Here is a 27923-nt window from a genome sequence, read left to right as displayed (position 1 = left end):
GTTCATGAAACTGTGTGGTATAATCAGTGATCGAGCATCATCTCTTCTTATGAACATTTAAACCAAGGGATTGGGAATTTGTTTGTTTTTAGAGAGAATTGGTGAGCCAAGGGATTGGGATCCAATCATATAAGATTGCCAAGCAAAATTTAATGAACGCATTGGTTGAGGAAGAGATAAACATGTTTTGATTCGGAGATCTCAATATCTCCTATAACCCAATGAATTCCCCATTTCTGATTTCCACTTTCTCTTTACATTCTGCAATTCAATTCATGCAATCACCCCCATTCCCTTTTAATTTCAGCAATTTAGCTTCTGCTCTTTAATTCATGCAAATTTAAGATTCCGCCATTTCAATTTCTTGTCATTTACGTTTCCCGCCAATTTTACATTCCGCAACTCTCATCTAAATCTTGATTCCGCTCAACTAGAACACACTTCTAATCCGAATTGCTCACTCAACCAATCCTTGTGGGATTCGACCTCACTCTATTGTGAGTTTTTACTTGACGATAACCGGTGCACTTGCCGGAAGGAATTTTGCCGATCGTGCAATTTCCTAAATCGTAGCATAACAAGTTTATGCAGCATCAAGTTTATGGCGCCGTTGCCGGGGATTGGTTTTCGATTGACAATTCTTCAATTGGAAGTTAACTAGATTGAGCATTTTTTTTTGTTTTGATTAATTCAGTACAAGTTACTTGTTGAATTTTAATTTCTGCAATCTGTTACATGCTTTCTTTCTTTATGCCTTTAAATTCAAGCAACTAACCCACTGACTCACTAACTGTTTGAATTAATTCCTCAATTGCTCTAACCATACTCTTCCATTAACCAAGAGTATTTCACTTGTTTGTTGCCTGTGTTGTGTTCTTGTATGACAGGTAGGAGAGGAGAAACATCAACTCCTCCATATACCGAACCAGAGAGGACCCTTCATAGACTTAGAAGGGAAGCAAGAGGGAAGAGAGTACTGGGAGAAGAAGAATCTGAAGGAGAATCTGAGGACAATTTTGAGGAAGCTCTAGATCTCAACATGGATAGAGAAGTTCACAACCATGAGAGAGCTGATGGAAACAATGCCATTCCTGAGAGGAGGGTTCTTAGTTCATACATAAACCCAACCTCTGGGAATTGTGGTAGCAGCATTCAGAAACCACCCATTCAGGCCAACAATTTTGAACTCAAACCACAGCTAATATCACTTGTGGAGAATCATTGTTCATTTGGTGGGAGTGCTAATGAAGATCCCAACCAACATCTCACAAAATTCCTGAGAATTTGTGACACTGTGAAGTCCAATGGAGTCCAGGAAGATGCCTATAAACTGCTTTTGTTCCCATTTTCACTTAGGGACAAAGCAGCTAAGTGGTTGGAATCATTCCCAAGGGGGAGTCTAACAACATGGGATGAGGTGGAAAGCAAGTTTCTGGCACGTTTCTACCCCCACAAAAGGTCAATAGGCTTCGATCTGAGGTTCAGACTTTTAGACAACAAGATGGTGAAACTCTCTACGAGGCATGGGAGAGATTCAAGGATTTGACAAGGAAATGCCCACCAGACATGTTCCATGATTGGGTGCAATTGCATATTTTCTATGATGGACTCTCTTATGAATCAAGGAAGGCTGTAGACCATTCATCAGGAGGTTCATTGAACAGGAAAAAGACTGTGGAAGAAGCCATTGAAGTGATTGAGACAGTGGCTGAGAATGAGTACTACTATGCATCAGAGAGGCACAACACTAAGGGAGTTATGGAGCTGAACCATGTTGATACAATTCTAGCCCAAAACAAGGTGTTTGCCAAGCAACTAGCAGAGCTTACCAGACAATTAGAAACAAAGCAAGTGGCTGCAATACACACACAAGATCAAGAGGAAGTAAGCATTGAAGGAGGTGATTGGGAAGAGGCCAACTATGTGGGAAACCAACAAAGGCAATCATATGATCCACATTCCAACACTTACAACCCAGGATGGAAAAATCACCCAAACTTTGGGTGGGGGAACCAACAAACCCAACCACAAAACCACAAACCTTACAACCACAACCAACATAACAATTCCACATACCAAAACTCCAACCAAAGATCATACCAAGCCACACAAAACACTTACTCCCAACCATCATATCATGGCCAAAGTAATCAACCTACCCAACCTAATCCGAACCAACAATTTCAAGATCAATTAAACCGGATAGAAGGAATGATGGCAACCATGAGTCAAGACATAACCGAATTGAAAAGCTTCAGGGATGATGTGAGAGCTACCTTAAGAAACCATGGTGAAAAACTCAAGAGGATGGAGTCTCAAGTAGGAGAGCTATCTCAACAGGCCCCCAAATCAACTGCAGTGTTCCCTAGTGACACAGAAAAGAATCCTAAAGGGGGACAAAAGAGAGTGAGATGGGAAGAATGCAAGGCCATCACCATATTGAAGGAAGTCTCAGAAGAAGAAGGAATCAGGCCCTCAGAACAGGAGCCAGAAATCTTGAAGGAAGGTGTGGAGGAAGCTAAGCAGGAAAGTGAAACTGAGCAAGCCAAGGAACTGCAAAAAGGCACGATGGAAACATACCAACCAAAAGCACCATTTCCTCAGAGGTTAGGAGGAGGTGAAAAAGGGAAAACCTATTCAAGGTTTTTAGAGACATTTAAGTCTCTCCATATCAATATTCCCTTTCTTGAGATTCTCCATCAAATGCCTACACACATCAAGTATTTAAAGGAATTGTTGAGCAAGAAAAGAGTTTTGAAGGGAGGACAAACGGTAACAATGAACAAAGAATGCAGTGCCCTCATCAAGAAGGACACAGTCTCTAAGAAAACAGACCCAGGAAGTTTTCATATTCCTTGCATCATAGGAGAAACAAAAATTGACAGAGGATTCTGTGATCTAGGAGCTAGCATAAATGTGATGCCTCTAACTCTTATGAAGAGGCTACAACTGAATGAGGTGAGATCCACTGATGTAATCATACAACTGGCTGACAAAACTCAGAAGCAAGCTGAAGGGGTAGTTGAGAATGTGCTGGTGAAAGTGGGAGATTATTACTTCCCCACAGACTTTGTCATTTTGGACATGGAGGAAAGCTACCTACACCCTATCATTCTGGGAAGACCATTTCTAGCCACTACTAGAGCGCTCATAGATGTAGAACAAGGAGAGCTAATTCTGAGAATACATGATGAACAGCTCATTTTCAAAGTTTTCAAACCTGCATCTGAGCCTGAACCAGAACCTGAAAAGCCTAAGGATGATAGTAGCCATCTGTGTTTGGAGGAAAGTAATCCAGCAGCTGAAACTCTAAAACAGTCTTTGGAAGGCAAACAGGAGTTGCAAGAGTTAAAGCCACAAGAATCAATGGAAACAGATCAGAAGGATCCTCCTGGCATAAGGGTCAATGAAGAAATCCTCAAGAGAAAGGGAAGAATGATAGGGAAATTGCCAAGAGGGTGGAGAAACAAGAAAATTCCCACTGAAGGTTTTTCTCCGGGAGATAAAGTGATATCAAGTCATTATCTGCCAATCCCACCTGGCCTCAAAACCATTCCTTCCCAGCTCCCTCAAGTGTTCACAATCAGGAAAGTTCTTTCTATGGAACATTTAGAGGTCATGAAGGAATCAAGTGGGGACGTTTGCATAGTGAGAGGAGAAGACGTCAAGCACTACAATCCACCCTAACAAGGGACAACCGTCAAGCTAGTGACGTTAAAGAAGCGCTTCATGGGAGGCAACCCATGTTTTTAATATCCTTATTTTTTTTTTTGTTTTGTTTTGCATCTAATAAAGCATGGTTTCTTATGCATGAACTTGAATCCTCAGGACAACTGCTGAAAGAGTGCACTAAACATTGCATATAAAATACAATTTGTCTCTAAGTTTGGTGTGCTTGAGGGCACCCCAAACTTTATTCAAAATGCATTCAATTTTTCATGCAAAGAGCACAACCAAACATTAAGTTTGGTGTTCCTCTTTGAACACGGTTCATGAAAAGCAAGAAGTTCCTCTGGGTTTCGAAATTCATGACAAGTAAACCATTCGCATGTTTTAATACTTTGGTTTCAATTACTTAGGGTAGTAACTTTGTTTAGAATCAAAGAGCCAAAGTGACTATGATTTATTAGAATTATGCACATTCATTAAGGACAACCAATATGGATTTCATGTCATTAGGAGACTTTACCAAACACTAAGTTTGGTGTCCAATAATAAGTGTGCATATATACAAAAGTCACGGCTATAAGCTCATGAAGTCAATCATTGATTTACATGTGCAAGTACTATTCATCATTCACATGGACCGAAAAATGATAGCAAACTTGTTTGTTTGTGCAGGTACAAAAGAAAAGACAAAAATGGAGGAAAAAGACAAAGGAAGCACAAGTGGTCAAAAAGAGGCAAGAAGCAAGAAGAAGCAGGATCCCAAGAATTAAGAAGAACCAAGCAATAAATAAGAGGTGGTCTCGTTCCTTAATAATCAAATGATAATTGGTGAATTGTCTTTATGAGCTTTCTTTCATCATAAGTCATTTAAGTGTTATGTGGAGTTTTTAGTATGAGTGTCTGTTTATTGCTTTGAATAAAGTGAATGCCTTGATGTTTGGATATAACTTCACCTTCTTAATCAAATGCTTGCCATGTTTGTTCTGTTTCCAAAAATAAAAGAAAAGTTTGAACAAAAGTAACTTGGCTAAATTAGTGACAAATCAAGTAGAATTAAGTGGTGGTATGCATGCTTGATTGTTTAGTCAGATCACTAGAAATAGAGTGTAGAATTATCATTTTTTGTGTAGAAATTGAAAACTGTCTATGGATCTTGATGAATAAATGTCTTTGGCCATGAAAAAGAAAGAAAAAGAAGAAGAAAAAGCCACTGAAAAAGGGCAACCAAATAAGCTAGGCACCAATGGTTTGAACTTCTGAGACAAATGCATGTGGTGTTTATGTATTAAGGATATGCTTGGATGAATAGGTTCTGAGGAGTGTTTCAACACTCGGTAACTTGGGTTAACTAACCCGGGATTATCAACCAAAAGTCCATTATCAAGAGCAACCTAAATACAAAACATTTAGTCACACAAAGAGGTGCTGGGCACCAATGCCTCAAGAAGAAATGTGAACTAAAATGCCTGGAGTGGATATGTGTAGTGCACTGATAAGAAAAAGAAAATGCCAAAGGCTTGTGCAACACATGACACTAAGCAAACAAGGAGCAAAGAAGCTCTAAGAAAAAGAAAAGAAAAACAAAGAAGAGAAGTGCCAAGGACATAAGAATAACAAGAGGCCATAGCAGTGTTTAATGGATGCAAGGAAAAAGTGATAATCTTACCTGATAAGAATGAAAAAGTGATGCTGCAACTTTCTGCATAAAACCCTTCTGATGAACTTCAAATGCTTGCTAATATAGCCAATGTAATTGCTTTCTGTTTCATACTTTCTCTCAAATAACTCAGGACTTGCTTAGGGACAAGCAAGTATTAAGTTTGGCGTTGTGATGCCAAGGCATCTTAGGCTAGTTTCACTAGCATTTTTCTGTTAGTTTTAGTTGTTTTATGCATTTTCTTGAGCTTAAAGTAACCAAGAATGGTTAAATGAATAACAAAGCAATGAACCATCCAAACAGTATGATTTTGATGCAAATTCCATGAGTTTTTAGTTATATTACTTGAATGCTATGAATGGAAGATTTCTCATGAAATTTTGCAAGACTTTGATGCAATTGTTTGGATGATTTCAGGGAAGAAGAGGCTAAGCAAGGAAGCAACAAAATCAATAAAGGAAGCTTGAATATCACATGTGGAGTTTAAGTTCCAGTTTAAGCCTAAACTGGAGCTTAAACGCCAGAATCATGAAGGCTAAGAAATGCTGGAATTGAAGTTTAACCTCCAGTTTAACCTTAAACTGGAGGTTAAACGCCAGAAGTGAGAAGGGCACCAAGGGGGCAGTTCCACGTTTAACCTCCAGTTTAACCTTAAACTGGAGGTTAAACGCCAGAAAGGGGAAAAGCACCAGGGAGCCATTTCCACGTTTAAGCTCCAGTTTGACCTTAAACTGGAGCTTAAACGTGTTCGACCTCCAGGGCTACCTTTCTCAGCTTCCACGTTTAAGCTCCAGTTTAACCTTAAACTGGAGCTTAAACGTGTTCGACACCTCCAGGGCTACCTTTCTCAGCTTCCACGTTTAAGCTCCAGTTTAACCTTAAACTGGAGCTTAAACGTGTTCGACACCTCCAGGGCTACCTTTCTCAGCTTCCACGTTTAAGCTCCAGTTTAACCTTAAACTGGAGCTTAAACGTGTTCGACCTCCAGGATGGCTTTCTCTATTTCCACGTTTAAGCTCCAGTTTAACCTTAAACTGGAGCTTAAACGTGTTCGACCTCCAGGGCTGCCTTTTCTATCTCCACGTTTAAGCTTCAGTTTAACCTTAAACTGAAGCTTAAACGTGTTCGACTAAGTTACCCTCCAGGGCTGCCTTCTTCCATTTCCACGTTTAAGCTTCAGTTTAACCTTAAACTGAAGCTTAAACGTGCTTCCACAAAAGGCATCACTGGAAGTGTCTGGCGTTTAAGCTGCAGTTTAAGCTTAAACTACAACTTAAACGCCACTCTTGGAAAAGGTTTCTGGGCCAACAATATTGCGGTTTAAGTTAGTATTTGAGCACAAACATTAACTTAAACTTACTCTGGTATGAAACCCAATTGAATATCATGGTTTATGGGATTGGGCCTGAAGGATTGATGAGTCTGAAATTTCAATTTATTGAGTCATGTGTCATTATTTGATTATCACTAAGTTGGCTCAATGAATGTTACAGAATTTGGATCAACAGCCTCATCAAGATTATGGATCATAAACCCAAGGCAAAAGGAAAGCAGGGAGAGGCCTCAAAGCCCAAAGAAACACAACAGAAGCTCAATATAGAAAGTGTATAAATAGGATAGAATTTAAGTTAGAGAGAACTTTTACCTTTGCATTTAGCTAGTTTTCATTTCTTTGTAATTGAATTCAGAGCTATGACTCACTAAACCCCCTTTCATTGGGTTAGGGAGCTCTATTGTAATTCAATGAATCAATAATAGTTTATCTTCTTCTTCAATCTTTTCTCTTGAATTTTGTTAGAAAGCTTCTCGATCTAATTCCATTGGGTAGTTGTCTTGGGAAAGAAACTACCCATAATTGGAATCCTTCGGAACCTTGGGAAAGGAATGGAGGATTCATGCTAGAGAAGCTTTCTCACAGTGAATTGGATTGGGGTTTGGATGGATATTGTGACATGTAATCCTACCAAATTGTGGTTCATGAAACTGTGTGGTATAATCAGTGATCGAGCATCATCTCTTCTTATGAACATTTAAACCAAGGGATTGGGAATTTGTTTGTTTTTAGAGAGAATTGGTGAGCCAAGGGATTGGGATCCAATCATATAAGATTGCCAAGCAAAATTTAATGAACGCATTGGTTGAGGAAGAGATAAACATGTTTTGATTCGGAGATCTCAATATCTCCTATAACCCAATGAATTTCCCATTTCTGATTTCCACTTTCTCTTTACATTCTGCAATTCAATTCATGCAATCACCCCCATTCCCTTTTAATTTCAGCAATTTAGCTTCTGCTCTTTAATTCATGCAAATTTAAGATTCCGCCATTTCAATTTCTTGTCATTTACGTTTCCCGCCAATTTTACATTCCGCAACTCTCATCTAAATCTTGATTCCGCTCAACTAGAACACACTTCTAATCCGAATTGCTCACTCAACCAATCCTTGTGGGATTCGACCTCACTCTATTGTGAGTTTTTACTTGACGATAACCGGTGCACTTGCCGGAAGGAATTTTGCCGATCGTGCAATTTCCTAAATCGTAGCATAACAAGTTTATGCAGCATCACCTTGTTATCATTAGTTGGGGTTGCAATAGCCTCTACCCACTTGGAAACATAATCCACTGCTACCAGGATGTACTTGTTTGCATATGAGGTTGGGAATGGTCCCATGAAATCTATTCCCCACACATCAAACAGTTCCAGTTCCAAGATGAAATTTTGTGGCATGGCGTTTCTTTTGGGCAGGTTTCCAGATCTTTGGCATTCATTGCAGCTTTTTACTAGTTCCTTGGCATCCTTGAAAAGGGTGGGCCAAAAGAATCCGCTTTGTAACACCTTTGCTGCAGTTCTGTCCCCTCCAAGGTGCCCGCCATAACATGAACCGTGGCAGTTCCACAGGACTTCTCTTCCTTCCTCTTCCAAAACACATCTTCTAAGGATTCCATCTGAACATTTCTTGAAGAGATATGGCTCGTCCCAGACAAAGTATTTTGCATCATTCATGAGCTTCCTCTTTTGATGTTTATTGATCCCTGGGGGTAATGCCCCAGTTGCCTTGAAATTTGCAATATCTGCGAACCATGGTGCTTTGTGAACTGTCATCAATTGCTCATCAGGGAAGAGCTCATTCACATTTGTATCATTTTCTCCACCTTGATCATGAGGGATTCTGGATAGGTGATCTGCCACCTTGTTCTCCACTCCTTTCTTGTCTCTAATTTCAATATCAAATTCCTGCAATAGTAAGTTCTACCTTATTAGTCTTGGCTTTGATTCTTGCTTGGCAAACAAATATTTAAGTACCGTGTGATCCGTAAAAACAATCACTTTAGCACCAATGAGGTATGATCTAAATTTGTCAAATGCAAAAACTATTGCTAGCAACTCCTTTTCAGTAGTGGTATAATTTCTTTGAGTTTCATTAAGGACTTTGCTAGCATAGTATATCACACGAACTAGGTTATCTTTCCTTTGTCCTAACACTGCCCCAACTGCAAAATCAGATGCATCACACATCAATTCAAATGGTAGGTTCCAATCAGGTGGGGAGATGATAGGAGCAGAGGATAACCTCATTTTCAAATGTGCAAATGCTAGCATGCATGTTTCATCAAAGATAAATGGTGTATCAGATACAAGGAGATTGCTTAAGGGCTTGGCTATCTTTGAAAAATCTTTAATGAACCTTCTGTAAAAACCAGCATGCCCTAAAAAACTCCTAATTGCCTTGACATCACTGGGTGGGGGTAGTTTTTCAATAAGTTCTACTTTAGCTCTATCAACCTCAATGCCTTGGTGAGAGACCTTGTGACCAAGGACTATTCCTCCTGTCACCATGAAGTGGCATTTTTCCCAGTTCAAGACCAAATTGGTCTCTTGGCATCTTTTCAATACCAAGGTGAGGTGATGTAGGCAACTAGGAAAAGAATCTCCGAATACCGAGAAATCATCCATAAAAACTTCAATGAATTTTTTTATCATATCTGAAAAGATAGAAAGCATGCAGCGTTGGAAAGTTGCAGGGGCATTACATAATCCAAATGGCATGCGCCTATAGGCAAACACTCCATACGGACAAGTAAATGAGGTTTTCTCTTGGTCTCTCGGATCAACCACTATTTGGTTATATCCTAAATAACCATCGAGAAAACAATAATATGCGTGCCCTGCAAGTCTTTCCAACATCTGATCCATGAATGGAAGGGGAAAATGGTCCTTTCGTGTAGCCTCATTGAGTTTCCTGTAGTCTATGCACATCTGCCATCCTGTGATGGTCCTTGTAGGTATGAGCTCGTTTTTCTCATTGGTAACCACAGTGATTCCTTCCTTCTTTGGCACAACATGTATGGGGCTAACCCAAGGGCTGTCCGAAATTGGGTATATGACCCCTCCTTGCCAAAGCTTCATAACCTCTTTCTGTACCACTTCCTTCATGATTGGGTTCAGCCTTCTTTGGGATTGAATGGATGGCTTGGCATCATCTTCCAACAGTATTTTATGCATGCATATGGCTGAACTGATTCCCTTCAGGTCAGCAAGGGTCCATCCAATGGCATCCTTATGCTCCTGCAGCACCTTGAGTAGCTCGTCCTCTTGATCTTGACTGAGGGATGAATTTATGATCACTGGGTAGTTTTTATTTTCTCCTAGGTATGCATATCTGAGAGTGGGTGGCAGTGCTTTGAGTTCAAGTTTGGGTGCTTCTGACTTTTCGTTCCCTTCCTTTGGTGCATCTGGTATATGTATTTCTGCTGTGGCTACCTCTTCACTTGATTCAGATTTTTCCTCCACCAATCTCTCGTCCTCTTCAGGTTCTTCTTCTTCAAAATTCTCCTGCACTTCATCCTCAAGTGCATCTAACCTCATGCATTCCCCCAATTGTTCTGGTGGATAACTCATGGCCTTGAACACATTGAATGTCATCTTTTTATTGTGTAATCTCAGTGTGAGGTTACCCTTCTGAACATCGATGACAGCTCCAGCAGTGGCCAAGAATGGCCTTCCCAGGATGATGGAGGTCTTGGCTTCCTCCTGCATGTCCAGCACCACAAAATCTGCTGGAAATATGAAATCTCCCACTTTTACTAGCAAATCCTCTACTATCCCGTGAGGGAATTTGAACGATCGGTCTGCCAGTTGTAGGGCCATTTTTGTTGGTTTAGCCTCCTCAATTTTCATCTTTCTCATCATAGCTACTGACATCAAATTGATGTTGGCCCCTAAGTCACAAAGAGCCTTCTCTACTGTGATTTCTCCTATAATACAAGGGATCTGAAAGCTCCCAAGATCCTTCAGTTTCTGAGGTAGTTTATACTGAATGATAGCACTGCACTCTTCAGTTAGTATCACAGTCTCATTGTTCTTCCAGCTTCTCTTCTTAGTCATTAGCTCCTTCAAAAACTTGGCATAGAGTGGCATTTGTTCTATGGCTTCAGCAAAGGGTATGTTGATTTGTAGCTTCTTGAAGATTTCCAAAAATCTCAAGAACTGGTTGTCATCTTCCTTTTTCTTCAATAGCTGGGGATATGGAGCTCTTGAGATGTTCAGTTGGGGTATCTCTTTTTCTTTCTGCAGACTTGGCGTGGGAAGTTGAACTCCATCTTGCTCTTCTCCCTTTTCATTTGAGCCTTCTTCTTGTGGTTTTTGGGGATGTTCCTTCAGTTCCTTCCCACTCCTAAGTGTGATAGCTTGACACTCCTCCCTTTTGCTTGAGTGGGCATCATAGCAAAAGTTATGGTTAGGGAGCTGCTTAAACAGATAGCTGATTTGTGTCTCCAGTTTCGTGATGGCAGCATTTTGATTCTGCATGTTTGACTGCACTTCCTCTCTGAATGCTTTACTGTCTCGAATGTCTCTGCATATTCCTTCAATTAAGGTTTCGATCTTAGAGAGCTTGTCATCAATTGATGGGTGATTCGGAGCAGATATGCTATTTTGGTTTTGATAAGCATATGAAGAAGTATTGTTGTGGGGGTGTTGAGACGTCCTCTGTGTGAATTGCTGGTGAGCTACATTGTTGTTGGAGTTGTAACGTCTCTGGTCTTGGTTTTGATCTTGCTCACTTCCCCACCCAAAGTTTGGGTGGTTTCTCCATCCAGGGTTGTAGGTTTTGGAGTATGGATCATAGTTTTTCCTTGGTGAATTCCCAATGTAGTTGGCTTGCTCCTGACTTCCCTCTGCTTCTTCATTCACTCCTTCTTGGATTGTTGATGAAGTGGAGATTGCTGCTACTTGGTTAATTTCCATCTTCTTGGTGAGGTCAGCCAGTTGCTGGGTAATGAGCTTGTTTTGGGCCAACAGAGCATCTACATTGTTTAGCTCCATTACTCCTCTTGTGTTCCCTCTTTCGGAAGCATAGAAGTAGTCGTTCTCTGCTACTGTTTTAATAACATCTATGGCTTTCTCAATGGTCTTTTTCTTGTTCAAAGATCCTCCAGATGAATGGTCTACAGCCTTCTTTGACTCATAAGAGAGCCCTTCATAGAAAATGTGCAGCTGCACCCATTCGTTGAACATGTCAGGTGGACACCTCCTTGTTAAGTCCTTGAACCTCTCCCATGCTTCATATAGAGTCTCACCATCTTGTTGCCTGAAAGTTTGGAACTCAGCTCTCAGCCTATTGATTTGTTGAGGAGGGTAAAATCTTGCTAAGAATTTGTTCACCACGTCTTCCCAAGTTGTCAAGCTTTCCCTTGGGAAAGATTCCAGCCATTTGGCTGCCTTGTCCCTGAGTGAGAATGGAAATAAGAGCAGTCTATAGGCGTCAGGATGAACACCATTAGACTTCACTGTGTCACATATTCTCAGGAAGGTGGTTAAATGTTGATTGGGGTCTTCTTGAACACTTCCTCCAAACGAACAGTTGTTCTGAACAAGGGTGATGAGCTGTGGTTTAAGTTCAAAGTTGTTGGCATGGATTGTTGGCTTTTGGATGCTACTTCCACAATTGCCTGGGTTTGGATTGATGTAAGACCCCAAAACTCTTCTATCCTCCCCAGCGTGATTTGCTCTACCTCCTCCCCCATGGTTGTGATCTTCTTCTTCATGATGGTTTTCCATGTTGTCTTCCATGTTTGTTTCAAAGAATTCCTCTTCTTCCTCAGCAGCAACTACTTTCTTTCCTCTTGCCTCCCTCCTTAATCTAAGGAAGGTCCTCTCAGGTTCAGAATCGAAGGAAGTTGAAGCCCCGCTTCTTCTCCCTGTCATACAACCATCAAGTGCAAGCAAGAAAAGATAGGTGCAGAAAGTATTTGTGTCAGAATTACTGTTAGTTGTGGGTGATGCAATATATCAAATAGTTAGTGGGTTAGCAAACAGAATTGAAAATAACAAAGAAGAACAAAAGAGTAGAGGGGGAAGGGAAGAAGTTTAACTAAAACAAAAAGTAAATCACTCAAACAGAAAATGAAATTCACAAAATAAAAATGCTCAAGCTAGTGATCTTCCAATTTAATCATTGTTGATGCACAATCAATCCCCGGCAACGGCGCCATAAAATCTTTATCAATAGCCAATTCCTTGGTCAATTGCTCATGAGAAGAGATGAAGTATGGTCACTGATTATACCACATGCATTTCCCAAATCAAGTATTGAGAGGGTTATAGTCACATACCCATCCAAACCCAATTTGGTCCAGCATGAGAAAGCATTTCTAGCTTGATCTCTTCATTCCTCTTTCAAGGTTCAAAAGAGATCCAAGTTTGAATAGCTTTTCTTCCAAGATAACTACTCAATTGGATGAAGATCGAAAGCTTTCAAGTAAAATCAAGAGAAAAGATAGAAGAAAAATAATGAAAATTAGTATTGATCCATCAAATTACAACAGAGCTCCCTAACCCAATGAAAGGGGTTTAGTTGTTCATAGCTCTAGGAAATGAAAATAAAGATGGAGAATACATCATAAAACTAGAAAATGCAGAGAAAGTAAAATACAGAGAGTAGTTCTCTTTTTCCAGCCTCCAGAACTCCTTTTACAATCCAAAGCTACTCCTATATATACTACTCTTCTCAGCTTCTAGTTTACTCTTCAAGTCTTGGGCCTTTGGATCTTGAGTTTGAAGAAGTTCTTTTCTTCATTTGGGCTTGGCTTTACTTGCAGAGAGAAAGTGCTAAGTGGGCAGAGACTTCAACTCAGGGCGTTAGGGGTGTTAACATTTAGTGAAAGTATAAGTTTGAGAACGTTAGTGACACCTAACATTTTCACTAACGTTCCAATGTACCCCTTTGCCTCACGTTAGAGCTCCACGTTAACTAGGTTAACGTGGCTTCTAACGTGGCCTTGCCAACCTTTGAGAACGTTAGTGACACTCAACATTGTCACTAACGTTCCAATGTGCCCCTTTTTGCTTCACGTTAAAGCTCCACGTTAACTAGGTTAACGTGGCTTCTAACGTGGCCTTGAGTGTCACTAACGTTCCAATGTGCCCCTAGATCTCACGTTAAAGTCCACGTTAACTAGGTTAACATGGCTTCTAACGTGGCCATTCTTATCCATCCCAACATTAGTGACAATGTTGAGTGTCACTAACGTTGGCTCATCATTCATTCCACATCGTTAGCTTCCACGTTAACTAAGTTAACGTGGAAGTTAACGTGGCTCCTTGGGGGGTTGTGTGGTTGCTTCCAACGTTAGTGACAATGTTGAGTGTCACTAACGTTGGCGACAACTCTCACTTCTTACGTTAGCTCCCACGTTAACCAAGTTAACGTGGGAGTTAACGTGGTGTGTTGCATCCTTAGGCCAATGTTAGTGACAATGTTGAATGTCACTAACGTTGGCTTCTCTTCCCCCTTTAACGTTAGAGGCCACGTTAACTAGGTTAACGTGGGCTCTAACATGGCCACTCATGAGTGTTTGCCAACGTTAGTGACAATGTTAAGTGTCACTAACATTGGCTCAACTTCCCTTTTCCACGTTAGAGTTCACGTTAACTTAGTTAACGTGACTCTTAACGTGGGCAATGATGGCTATGAGAGTGTCATTGGCAATCACTTTTCTCATTAACCTTGCAAGTTTCCTCCCTTTCCTTGCTTCCTCTGGTCCTGAAATCAAGCAATAGAGTGCATCAAAGTTCTAGTCCAAGTCATGGGCAATGCAACATACAATTTGTCACTAAACTTATGCAGAATCCTCATGAAATAATGTAAAATGCACAATGTATGCTTGAGTCAAGGTGTAAGTGAATATCTACCCAAAACTAGCTTATTTCCTAAGGAAATGCATGAAACTAACCTAAAAACAGTAAAGAAAAGGTCAGTGAAACTGGCCAAGATGCCCTGGCATCAAAAACATGATCCACAAAGTGTATAACTCAAGCAAGTTCTAAAAAAAAAATTTCAACCAATTGGGGTGGTGCCCTAAAAATGAGTTTCTTGAAAATTTTCATCATATTGATTAAGCTTATTCTAATGCAAAATTGTGATTTAGAAAAAAAATTTTTAAAATTCTCCTAGTTTACCCCCCCCCCCTTTTTTTTCAATCAAAACGCATTTCTTATATAAAATGGGTTGACTAGATTTTTAGCAATCCCAAAATTTTCCAATCACAATCAACAACTAAGATGCAAAATATATATATATATATATATATAAGAGTATCTACAATATCATAAATATGTACAGTAATCTCAAAATGATCTAAAACATAAAGTGCGGAATAGAACAAAATAGAGTAGTAGCGAATAGAAATAAAAGTCTGAAAGTTCACCACATAAGTACAAACACCGGTCACGAACGGTGACCTCCCCACACTTTAGAATTAAGCATCGTCCTCGATGCTACTACTGAAGCTCGGGATGGGGTCAACAATTGCACCAGGCTGTGGCTCATGCTCAGGCTCGGGCTGTGGGACTAGAGGTGGCACTGGCTGTGGCTCTGGAAGTGGCACTGGTTGTGGCTCTGGAATGTCATGCTAGACCTCCGGAGGTTGCGTCTCTGGTGGTGCCTCCTGCTGTGTCGGCTCCTCACCATGCTCCTCCTCCTGATCCTGCTCGTCGGAGGCGGGAGAGTCTGGAAGTGGAGGAAGCTCAATGCCCTGTGATGCGAACACCTGATCTATGCGGTCAAGACGTTGCATGACACGATGCTCGAAGCGCTCCATGAAGAGAAGAAGGTGCTGCACTAACAGATAAGTCGGCTCAGGTGCTGCTGGTGGTGCAGGTGCTACTGTGGAGGAAGAGGGTCCAGCTGCTGTGGAGGATGAAGGTCTAGCTGCCTCAACTACCGCTATAGCTCAAGAACGGCGACTAGTCGGGCGCTTCTCGTGCACCCATACACCCCCATGGAATAGTAACCTCCTTGTCATCGTCATCTGGAGGTGGTGGTGTCACGTCATCGTCCTCCCACAGGACATCAGCTAGCTCAGCTAAACTAGTAACCAGTGTAGGAAACGGTAGCAAGCCGCGAATATGAGCTCTCCACATGCTATGCCTAATCAACCGGGGGAAATACACCTCTTTCCCCTCCATGACACACCCAATCAGAACTAGCATATCCATCAGAATCTCTGAGAAGCGAGTGGTAGGTAGGACATAGTGGGCGAATATCTGCTGCCAGGTCCTAGCCTCCCTAGTCAGATATGCAGAAAGCATCCCCTTAGGCTTTTTGTTGCTCGAATCCATCACCCAGGAAGAATCTAGTGTAGCAATCACGCGCTTAAGTGCCTCATAGTCAAAGGTCATGGAGAGGAGAGCTACATCTGCCTGCTGGTAGGCACAAGTCTCAGGAGTACCAACTCTGCAAAGCAGTGCATCCCCTATGGCATCCTCAGTGACCATAATCTCTCTACCCCTTAAGTGCACTGAATCCAAGTTCGGTCGGAAGAAGTTACAGTAAAATTCCTTAACCCACGAAATGTTAATCCTTCCCAAGTCTCTATCAACGAAATCCAATCCTAACTCCGAAATACGGGCGTTTATGGCACGCCTCACGTCATTGGGAAGATTCAGCTTCTTCTCAATGTTCAGCTTTTTCTTTGTATAACGAGAAAAGCATAGCTCGCAGTAGAGGTTTGGGAATTTGGTTGAATCAGTGGATGGAAGTAGCTGATTTTCTTTTTCTTTATCATTTAGCGGATTCTTGGCATAGTTAGCATATGGTGAGGGTGTAGAGGTCTTAGAGCGCTTCTTCTTTTTGGAAGTGGTGGCTATAGCCTTTCCTTTATCCGACATCCTGAAAAACAGAGATATTATAATATAAGCATATAGCCAAGTAGATATAAAGCACTCAAATCAAAGCATATTCATGAAGTGAATAAAGAAAGGAGATTTCTTGGAATGCAAGCAACAAAATACAGAATTCAAACTAGACTTCAAACCAAGAATTGAAACCATATTTTGCACATTATTCGTTTACTGAGCTTAGAAGGCACCATATCCAAAAGAATGATATAAAGAGTTAAGTTGAAAACAAAAGAAGTCAGTCGGTTAAGCAGGTTAAAGTTAGAAATTAGTTTGAAAATTAGTGATATGGTGATTACTATCTCAATTCGAAAGGAATGCACAAAACAAGGATGTAAGCACGTCCACAATCATGAATTGCAACAAGTCATTGATGATGAAATATAAGATTGCTAGAAAGCAACTAATATGAAAGCAAGTCACCAATCAATGTGAAGATCACTAGAATCATATGAATTTATGTTGGTAAAATCAATTCATTAAGGAATGAATCAATCAAGAAGCATTCAACACTAAATTCAATGATGCATCAAAGTCACAAGTTGAGAGAAGAGTGGAAAACCTTGTGGTCTATGTGGCTTAATGTAAATTATGTGGTCTATGTGGAAAAGCTTACTCAACCATGCAATGCATAGAAGCAAATCAGCATGAATAACAAGCAAGAATATGGAAAGCATGACCAAAGAACTTGTTCTTGAGGAGTTTTTTCAAAACCATTTAGGTAACAAAATTCTAATTGACACAAAAATCATCAAATAGAAGTTTGTTAATCCAATCAAAACATTGTTAATTCGAAGAATATGGTTAGGAAAATCCAGCAGCATTTCAGCAGCAAATTGGCTATTTTCCAAAGGTCAAGCAGTCAAATCAAATTTCACATGAACTCATTAACAATTAGAAGCACAAAATCACACATATACAAGTTCATATGAATATAACAAATAGTCAATAGTTCAGCATAAGGCAATGCAGACAACACAGAGAACAGGGGTAGTTGCTTCAATCAGCACTCCCTTCACCAATCCATCTCAAGCAAGCAGCATTAACACATTACATGAACACAAAATAATGCAGCAAATAGAACAATTTCACACAGCAGTAAAAATTCAAACAAACCTAATTCCACTACTCAGCCCAGATTCGCTAACCACCTAAGTCAAACTAAACTAACTAACTAAGCTAACTCTAACTACATTAATGGAATTACAGTAAGCAGTAAAAAGGAGGCAGAACAGGGGAAGGTGAGAACCTGGGTGCAGAGACTGAACGGGAAAATGAGAGGGAGGCAGAGTGGAGTGGTGGTTCGACATCGCCTTGAAATGAAGCTCGCGCCGGCGACAATGGTGGTCACGGTGGCGCTGGGGCGGCACTGAGGGTGAACAGAGATAGAGAGGGGGGGCGAAGAAGTGAGAGAGAAAGAAAGAGTGAAAGAAGAGAGGGGTGCGGCAACGGTTAGGCGGTAACAGCGGCGGCGATGGTAGCGGAGCGCTCGCCGGAGGGTGAAAGTTGAAGGTGAGAGATAGAGGAAGAGGAAGGAAATGGAACGTTGGAGGGGGAAGGGGGTTGATGCGCGAACGCGCTAGGGCTTCGCGTCCCTGGGGTAAGTAAAAATTCGAATCCACGCGTGCGCGCACCTTGCGCGTTTGCGTGGGTGGGAGAAATGGAAGAACGGCGCGGGAGAGCCATGCGCGCTTGCGCGTAGATGGAGGAATTAGAATAGGCGCGGACGCGTAAAGTGCGCGTCGGCGCGGATGGGCTGGGTCAAAGGCACAAAAGAGGCCCAGAGTTGGCACAACTCTCGGGTCCTTTGGCCTGGGTGATGCTAAGACGTATCGACGCGTGCGCGCGTTGTGCGCATTCACGTGGATGGCTTGAGCTTATTGGATGGGCGCGGAGGCGTGAAGTACGCCAACGTGTGGACAGAAAAATAGGGAGTGATGCGGACGCGTATAGCATGCGTCCGCGTGGGTTGAGGCACAGAGTTGGCCCAAAAGTGGCGCAACTCTCTGGTCCTTGGCCCAGAAAACTAAAATGCGCAACCGACGCGCGCGCACTTTGCGCTTGCGCGTGGCTTTGCTTTTTTTTTTTTTATATGAGCATCAAAAGATCTCATAACTTCCCATCCTTCTCTAAAACTCTAGAACTAGCTAAGGTGCAAGATTAAGCACATTTTGAAACATAGGGGCATTTTTAAACAACTTGAGAAAACTTGCAATTCAAGCAAAAACTCAATCCAAAGTTCCATCCCTTATTAAAGCACGGAATGCATAAACACCTTAGTAAACAAAGAAAAATATACCAAGAAGTAAAGAAACTATATACAATGGAACCCAATTCATTCATTCATTATATCCACAATAGAATGGAAAGAGTTTACCATGGTGGGGTGTCTCCCACCAAGCACTTTTAGTTTAAGTCCTTAAGTTGGACCTTGGGAGGCTTCTTGTCAAGGTGGCTTATACTTGTATCCATCCCTGAACCTCCAAAAGTGCTTGTCCTTCAATCGGTTGTCAGAAGTTCCAACCTTCTTCATTAAGCTTTGGTGAGGTTCTCTCCAGGACGTGAGCTCCCGAGAATGACTATCATAGGATAATCCAGGATCCCATATCTTGTCCTCGCACCCATCTTCTAGTTGATTGCCTTGACTTTGTCCGGGCGACGAGAAAACAGAATTCTCATGGAAGCACCAAACTACTCTCCTAGACCCATTTAATTTAGCATTACACCAATCCATGCTCTCTAATTTCGAGCTTCCCACCATAATGAGCCTAGATTTAGAATTCCAACCACTAAACATCCTCCTCTTTCGCTTAATTCCACAAAGCGCCCTAAGTTGGCCATCCGTTTCAAGCAAACCATACTCAAGTGGGATAATAAAGCTGAGAGTTAGAAGTTTTACCCACTCAAGCGGAGGATTGGACGACGAACTAGGTGGAGGAGTTCCCAAAGATCGTGATAAAGCAAGATCTACTCCTGTCCATCCTCTTCTAGAGGTTTCCACCACTTGGCGAGGTTCTTCAAGTTCCTCCTCATGCCAAGCTTCCTCAAGTTCACATTCCTCTTCACTAATCTCTTCTATTTCTTCCCCATCACTCTCATCGTAGATAGGAGGTTTAGTGAAGTCCACTTCATCATCAAGTCTAAGCAATTTGGGGAAGGACTCTTCAAACTCAAAAGGATCATATGTTGATTCGGAATCATCATAGGTAGGGGAGTTTGTTGCTCGGAACACTTCTTCCAATTCTTCACTCGCACTAGGCCTTGGAGGTTGTACGTCCTCCTCAACCTTGCTTTCCAATCTACTGGGGGAAGGTTCAACAGGATCGTCAAGGGAATTGATCAAGGTGGGCAAAAAATCACTAGTGATGGAATCCACTTCTCGATCAATTTTCTTTAACTCTTTGTCTACTCCCGCAACATTGCTCTTCTCTTTGATATTCCCTCCACACTCCTTGGAAGAGGGTTCCTCAACTCGAGATTCCTTTATGTACTCAACATATCCTAAACATCCGCCCACTACTTCCTTTTGTTCGCTAATTTCCATCTTCTCCTTTTGTTGCGCTTCTTGCTTCAATTCTCCTTCCTCACCATGGAGTTCCAAGTTTACTTCTTCATTATGCTCCTTAATCGCTTCTCCATGGTCACCAAGTGGAGGGCTTATGATGCATGAGCTTAGGTGAGATGTTAGGTGACTCACGGCTTCTACTATGCCGGCCACCCTTACTCTTAACTCCTTAAACTTGGTTTCATCCTCCTATTGTCGCCTTAAAATACGAGATTCAAGGTCTCTCAGTTCTAACATGAAGGCTTCATCTGGAGATGGTGTTGGAAGAGAAAATTCATCGGTTAGGGGTAGATTGTTGTAATCGGAAGGTAGTTCATATTGGTGGAGTTCTTGAGGTGGTGTATGTGGAATTTGTGGTTCTTGAGAGTATTGGTATTGGGATGGTGGTTGTTCCACATGTGATTCTAATGGTGGTTGATATGGTGTGTATGAGTTATGGTCATATGGAGGTAAATGGTGGTATGAGGCTTGTGAGTATGATGTGTGGCTATATTGAGGATATGGCTCATAGGCATATGGTGGTGGTTCTTGAAAGTCACAAGGGAATTCACCATAGCCATTGGATTGATATGCATCATAGAATGGCTCTTCTTCGTAGTGCATTGGTGGAGGTTGTTGTCATGGAGGTTGATCAAATGTCTGAGGCTCCACCCACCCTTGATCTCCAAATCCTTGATGCACCTCCTCATTGAAGCTTTCATTCCCTACAACATAGTTTGAACTATACTCATAGCCAAAGTGAGAATTCATAGTGAAATAGAAAATAAAAACAAAGAGCAATAAGAAATAAAGAAGATTAAATCCTAAAACTAGCAAAAATCAACAAATAAACCAAAAATAAAGCTATTCACAATATTTACAATAGCCAATAACATAGCACCATTGACTCCCCGGCAACGGCGCCATTAATTTGATAGAGAGGATTTGTTACCGATTCAGAATTTCACAAAATATTTCCGTTGTTAGTATAGTCCAAACCGATAGTCAATCCTCAAATCAAATTAAATTTTTGTGTTGTCACAAAAACAAACCCCAAATAAGAAATAACCGGAGTATTTAGACTTCGGGTCGTCTCCCTAGGAATCAATGGAGTGCATGCGTATTGGCTATGAAGGGGTAAAATGGGGGGTTTTAGTTGGTGATCGGACAAGGAATTTAAATGTGCAAAGAAAGTAAATCAAGCAAACAATTAAAAGAGGCAATTAAAGAAGAGAGACATTCATGGCATTGAATAGAGATCATATGCTTTCTATCCTAGTCATGCATGATTAATTCATCTTATTTAGTTAACTCACACATCGGGAAAATGTCAAACAAGACCAATTAATCATGTCACAAATATAAACAAGAATTTATCTCATTACGTCATCTCCAACAAATAGGGAGAAAGTCTAACGAGACTAGCTAATCTCAATCCAAAAGTCCTAACTAACTTACTAATCAAATTAGCAAAAGATTAGTGTTAATGGAAACGATGCTAGCTACAACTCTAGATCACCAACATAGGTTGGGTTTTCATGACTCAAGATTGCCTAATCACTCTCTCCAAGCCAAGAATGCTCAAAATCTACTCTAACATCCTTCCAAGCATTTTATCAAACATTTGGAAGGCATAAAAGGAAGGCAGAATAAAAGTGCAAGAAATATTAAATCTACTAACTACCAATTGCATGAAAAGTAAAATTCACAACTCAATCATCAACAATTAAAAGAATATCAAACATTAAATTGCATTAAAAATAACCCAATATCCAACATGAGTGCATGAATATATAGGAGAGCATAAAAGTAAAATTAACACTACAAATCATGAGAATCAAGGAGTAGAAGTAAGAGATCATAAAAGAAGTGAGATGATAACATGTAATTAAACCTAGATCTAGAAGAGATTAACCTAACCTAATTCTAGAGAGAAGAGAGAGCTTCTCTCTCTAGAAACTAAACTACATGATGCTAAGGCTACCAACAATTGCTCCCCCTTGCTTGGACTTCAATTCTACATTAAATACACTCAGAAACAAGTTAGACTTGGGCCTGGGCAGCTCAGAAATCGCCCCCAGCAATTTCACTTTAAGTGGGCCAAGTAAGAATATCGGCGCGCGCGTCATGTGCGCGTGCGCGTCGATTGGCAACTTCCTCATCCGCGCGGAAGCAGCATGTACGCGTGCGCGTCCTTGTGGAAAACCACTTTTGCGCGTGCGCGCCTTGTACGCGTGCGCGTCCATTGGTGCATTCCAAATCTTTGTTTCTTCATGCATTCTCCTCTTTGCATGCTTTTCTCCTCATTTCTTCCATCCAATACTTGCCTTATGAACTTGAAAGTACTTAACAAACACATCAAGGCATCGAATGGAATTAAAGTGAATTAAAATCACCAATTTAAGGTCTAAAAAGCATGTTTTTACATTTAAGCATAATTCAAGGGAGAATTATAAAACCATGTTATTTCATTGAATAAATGTGGGAAAAAGGTGAACAAATCCCCCAAAATAAGCACAAAATAAACCACAAAATCTGGGTTTATCAGGGTCATAGAAAAACCTTTCTCTCAACAAACTCTAAGACAATGAAGTCTAGAATTGGAAGAATATGGGGTTAGAGAGCATTGAACCACTCATTCTTACATAATGCTACAAGCATAGCAAACTACAAATAATGAGCAATTGATGATGAAAAATCATGGAAATGACGATCAATGCTCATGTAGTGCAAGTGTTGTGAAAAAGAGGCACTAAGTTGAAAGAAAAAGGTTCACAATGAATAAAGATGGCATTGGCTCTTTTTTTCACAAATACTTGGTGTGCAACGTGTAAATAACAACCAAGTTTGATGAGTTCAAGGGGGATATGCCCCAAAATAGAATGCCATTTATCATAGCACAAACAAGCTAAGAGATATGAAGAAATTCATCAATTCAAAAGTAAATGAGATTCAACACCCATGCAAGAAAATAAAAGGAAAAAAAAGAAACAAGGGTAAACAAACAAACAAACAATAAAATTAAAATGCAACTAAAATAAAGAGAGCAAAGTAATTAAACGCAATAGTAAAGACAAATTTTAAAAAGAAACAAAAAAGAAAGAAGAGAAATGCAACTTTGAAAGAGAGGAAAGTGAGGTTGAGTATAAGTGAGAAAAGAGAAGAGAGAAGAGAGGAGAGAGAAAATGTGTGGGACCACCAGAGGTGGTGGTCACCGGTGGTTGAAGTCGCCGATGGTAATGGGTGAAGAAAAGGTGGTAAGGAGAAGGAAAAAGAAGAGAAGAAAGAGTAAAAGAAAGAAAGGGAAAAGGAAGAGAACAGGGCAGCGTGCACTTCTAGCTGCGTTAGGCATGTGACACGTGCGCCTCATCCACGCGTACGCGTGGAGGCGGGAAAAGATGATCGACGCGTAAGCGTCGTGTACACCTATGCGTGGATAGCATAAATGGGAGGGAGACGCGTACGCGTCGACCACACTTGCGCGTGGGGTGAGATTGTGTCCCTCGCACAATAGTAACATAAAACTCGCGCAACTCTCTGGTTTTTGTACCAGGAGTTACGAAGTCAGCAAACGACACATATGCGTCACCCACGCTCATGCGTGGGTATGCGTTATGGACCATCGACGCGTTCGCGTCAGAGACGTGCACGCATGGGAAGCATTGTACTCCCAGCACAGGATTCGAACAGTCCCAGCACAACTCTCAGGTTTTTGTACCAGGAGTTGTGGAAACGCATCGACGCGTATGTGTCGTCCACCCCTACGCGTGGGGCGACTTTTTTTTTTAAACAACAACATGAGGAAAACAATTATAGTACAATCTTGGCATTCATACAAGCTAGATGCTTCAAAACTACTTAAAATTTCATGCAACAATCAAAATCAAGCATTTTCTTTTCAAAATTTACCAATTCAACCAATACTAAGATCAATGAAATCCTCATGAAGACTCTAACAAGCTTAACAAAATCAAACAAAATCAACTCAACAACATCAAACAATCACAAAATCAATCAAAGGCTCTAAAACTATATTCAAGAAATTATGTACAAGGAAGATCATACCATGGTGGGGTGTCTCCCACCTAACACTTTTCTTTAACGTCCTTAAGTTGGACGGTCATGAGCTTGAAATCATCTTTTTGGGACATCCTCAAGGACATCCATCTTGTCCTTCTTGTTGCCTTTGGTAAGAGTGTCCTTCAAGGGGAGATGCTTCCACTTGTCAGTTGCACCATGATTGGGAGCCTTGTTCACTTGAGGATATGGATGTTTTGGATCCTTCCCCTTTTCCTTGCTAAGTCCTCTTATACCCAAATTCCTAATGACATTTATCTCATCATTGCTCCTAAGGTGTTCTTCAATCACATCATCTTCAATACTATCACAACCAAAAATTGAGTGGACCTCAAAAGGTTGCCGCATGGTTTCCTCCAATTTAAACTTCACCACCTTCCCTTTAGCCTCAAATGAATAATCTTCCAAAAATGCATCTAGTTTAAACCGGGATGTCTTCAAGAATGGCCTTCCAAGTAAGATGGAGGATGGCCTATCCGAATCAATGGGAGGTGTCTCTAGGATATGGAAATCTACCGGAAAGATTAAGTCTTGAATTCTCACCAACACATTCTTAGCAATGCCCACAACTGAAATTATACTCTTGTCTGCAAGCACAAACCTAGCTCCGGATCGCTTCAACGGTGCAAGGTTCAACTTCTCATAAATCGAGAATGGCATAATGCTCACACATGACCCTAGGTTGCACATGCAATCCTTAATTTGAATCTCACCAATCATACAAGATACCAAGCAAGGACCGGGATCACTATATTTTTTAGGAAAATCATCCATCATAGAAGAAACAGAATTGCCTAATAAATTCATCCCTAGTCTACCAATCTTCTCTTTATAAGTGCACACATCCTTAAGGAACTTAGCATATTTCGGAACTTGATTTATGGCATCAAAGAGTGGAATAGTTACCTCCATATTCTTAAAGATTTACACTATGTTGGGATCAAGCTCCTCATGCTTCTTGGCTTTTTTTGCTAACGTAGGAAAAGGTATGGGAATTTGTTCCTCTAAGGTGCTCTTCCACTTCGGTTCCTTGGCCCTCAATTATTCTTCTTCTTCCTTTGCAACTTCTTCCTCCTTTTCATCTTCATCCATCTGCATTGTTTCACCAACTTCCACATTAGGAACATTCCCCTCCAACTTGATGGGTTTAGGTTCAACTTCCTCAAGCGTTGTACCACTCCTCAAGGTAATTGCATTGATGCTACCCTTTGGGTTTGGGAGAGGTTGAGAAGGAAGGTTATATAAGCTAGAGGCTTGGTTGGTGTTGGTATAGTTGGTAGGAGGTAAGGTCAACCTTGAGAGAATTTTGGCTATAGAAGACATTTGGGCACTCATAGTGCTCATTTGTGCAGTGAGAGTCCTATTGCTCTCTTCATGTTTTTCCACAATAGCCCTAAGTCTTTCTTGCTCTTGGTGGAGTGAGCGGTTAGAATCATCACCTTGGTTGGTGGGAGAAGAAGAGGATTGGTTGGATTGTTGTCTTTGGTGTGGTGCTTGGTATCTAGAGTGGTTGTTTTGGTTGGCTTGATGGTTGTTGTTGTGATATTAGGATGAAGATTGGTGGTTGTTGTGGTAGTGAGAAGAGGAGTTGTTCCATCTTTGATTTTGGGTGTTCCCTTGAGCATTGTCCCTCTACCCTTGATTGGAACTATTACCAAAAGAGTAATTATTTTGTCCTTGAGATTGATAGGGTGGACGGTTGTTGTAGTTCACATTGGCTACCGTAAGGGTGTAATCCTCTTGAACTTGATGGCATTGGTCGGTGTAATGTGCGGTACTAGAGCATAAACCACATACTCTAGGTGGTCCTTCAAGTTGGAGGATTTGAGGTGGGGCTTGGATGGCTTGGATTGAGTAAAATGCCTTTTGTTCCTTGCGCATCTCCGTGAGGAGAGTAGTCATGTCCCCAAGCACTTTGGTCAAACTTGATTCGGAAGTAGGTGCTTCCACCACACCCTTGAGGGGGTTGTTCCTCACCCTTACATGTTGTGTAGCCTCGGCGACATCATTTATCAAGCTCCAAGCATCCGCCGCCATCTTGTTTTTGGAAAGGGAACCACCACTAGAAGCGGTGAGCAATCTCTTGTCCACCGCGCAAAGACCTTCGGTGAAATAGCTAATGAGCAAGTGAGTGTCCAATCCATGGTGTGGACAAGATTCCAATAGTCTCTTGAATCAAGTCCAGTACTCATATAGGGTCTCTTGGTCCCTTTACATTATACCGGAGATTTCTTTCCAGATGTAATCGGTCTTCTTCGGCAGAAAGAACTTGTCTAAAAACTCTCTTCTCAACAAATCCCATTCTGTCACAACTTCATCCGGTTGGGAGTAGAACCACTCTTTTGCTTGCCCCTCAAAAGAAAAGGGGAAGGCAAAAACCATGATAGCAATCTCATCAGCACCATGCCTTCGAGCCGTAGAACAAGCAACTTGAGAATCTCTTAGATGTCTAATTGGGTCTTGGCCCAGAAGTCCATGATACTTGGGAAATAAATTAATCAAACTATTCTTCAACTCCAAGTTTGGATCAAGATTTGGATACCTAGCTTGCAATGGTTGAAGAATAAGATCCGGAGCCCCTTGTTCGTGCAAGGTGATTCTTCGTGGCTCCGCCATGAAATTTTCACCTGTGGGATGCAAAGATGTATCAGTAGTGTCAATAGAAGAATAAGAAGTAGTGGACTCTAGGTTGCTCTCGGTTCCGTCTAGTGGTTCGGAAGGTTCCTCAAAAAGGACCGAAGCACTAGCCGTATAGCTCAACTGCTGCCTAGCTTGCCGAGTATGCAACAAAGTTCTTTCAATCTCAAGATCAAGCTCGGCTAAGCTAGAGTTCGGTTGAGACCGAGTCATCAAACTTGGGAGTCATAGCTCATGCATAAAAAGTAATCATAAACTAAAAACAAAATATTGAAAGCAAGTAAACTATCTACACTATTCACATATTCACATAACCAATATCAAGGCATACGTTGCAACCATTCCCCGGCAACGGCGCCAAAAATTTGATAGAGATAGATCATGGTTGATCTAGAATTTCATCGATAGAAAAGCAATGTCATTGTCATAGTATAGTCCTAGACCAACATGTAATCCTATCAATCAAATTTTAGAATTATGGTTGTCACAAAGTCAATCCCAATATAAAGTAACCGAGAGTATTGGTCTCGGGTCGTCCTCAAGAGAATAGGCAAACATGTGCATCAATATTGATTAGAATTCTGGGGTTGGAAGTCATAAACAAGAATTTAAACTACTAAACTTAACATGCAAGGAATCTTAAAGTGCAAGAAACTAAATCAAAGTAATTAAAACTAAGTATAAGAAATTTCTATTCTAAGACTAAGTAAACGACTAAGCTAACTATAACAAGAGTCAAGCAATTGGTATTTTTGGGTTTCAAAATTGAATAATAGAAGGAACTCTTGGCTAGGCATGGGAATTAGGGTCACCATCCTTGTCTAATAACCATATCTTGACAATTATGAGGAACCAAGCTCATTAAGTCTACCTCAATGCTTGAAGTACGTACAATATATACTTCAAGATTGAAGTACATCAAATGGCTTGATCAATCTCAACTCATAAGTCCCAATCTAACTACTAATTGGCTTAGTAGTAGATTGGTGTCAATGGGTATCAACTTGACCACTAGGGCTCTCAAATCACCAACTCAATTAGACTCAATGACTCAAGTTTACCCAATTCCCTTAGCTTAGGCCAAGAGTAAAGAAAACTACTCCATAATCAAATGAAACATTTAATCAAACACATGGTATTCATTAATAAAAGACAT

The 27923-nt window shown here is 41.0% G+C and overlaps 2 non-coding genes across 2 annotated transcripts; one reads left to right on the top strand and one right to left on the bottom strand.

The window, feature by feature from the left end:
- Positions 1 to 1464: 1464 nt before the first annotated feature.
- LOC112773799 (small nucleolar RNA R71) lies at positions 1465 to 1568 on the bottom strand. Its single transcript, XR_003188328.1, has one exon. It is a non-coding gene; the product is annotated as a small nucleolar RNA R71 (small nucleolar RNA).
- A 10277-nt stretch (positions 1569 to 11845) lies between these two features.
- On the top strand, positions 11846 to 11949 carry LOC112774640 (small nucleolar RNA R71). Its single transcript, XR_003189115.1, has one exon. It is a non-coding gene; the product is annotated as a small nucleolar RNA R71 (small nucleolar RNA).
- Positions 11950 to 27923: the final 15974 nt, after the last annotated feature.

The sequence above is a fragment of the Arachis hypogaea genome, chromosome 18 (assembly GCF_003086295.3).
Source record: "Arachis hypogaea cultivar Tifrunner chromosome 18, arahy.Tifrunner.gnm2.J5K5, whole genome shotgun sequence".
NCBI classification, from domain to species: Eukaryota; Viridiplantae; Streptophyta; class Magnoliopsida; order Fabales; family Fabaceae; genus Arachis; species Arachis hypogaea.
This window is presented reverse-complemented; position numbering and strand designations above follow the sequence as displayed.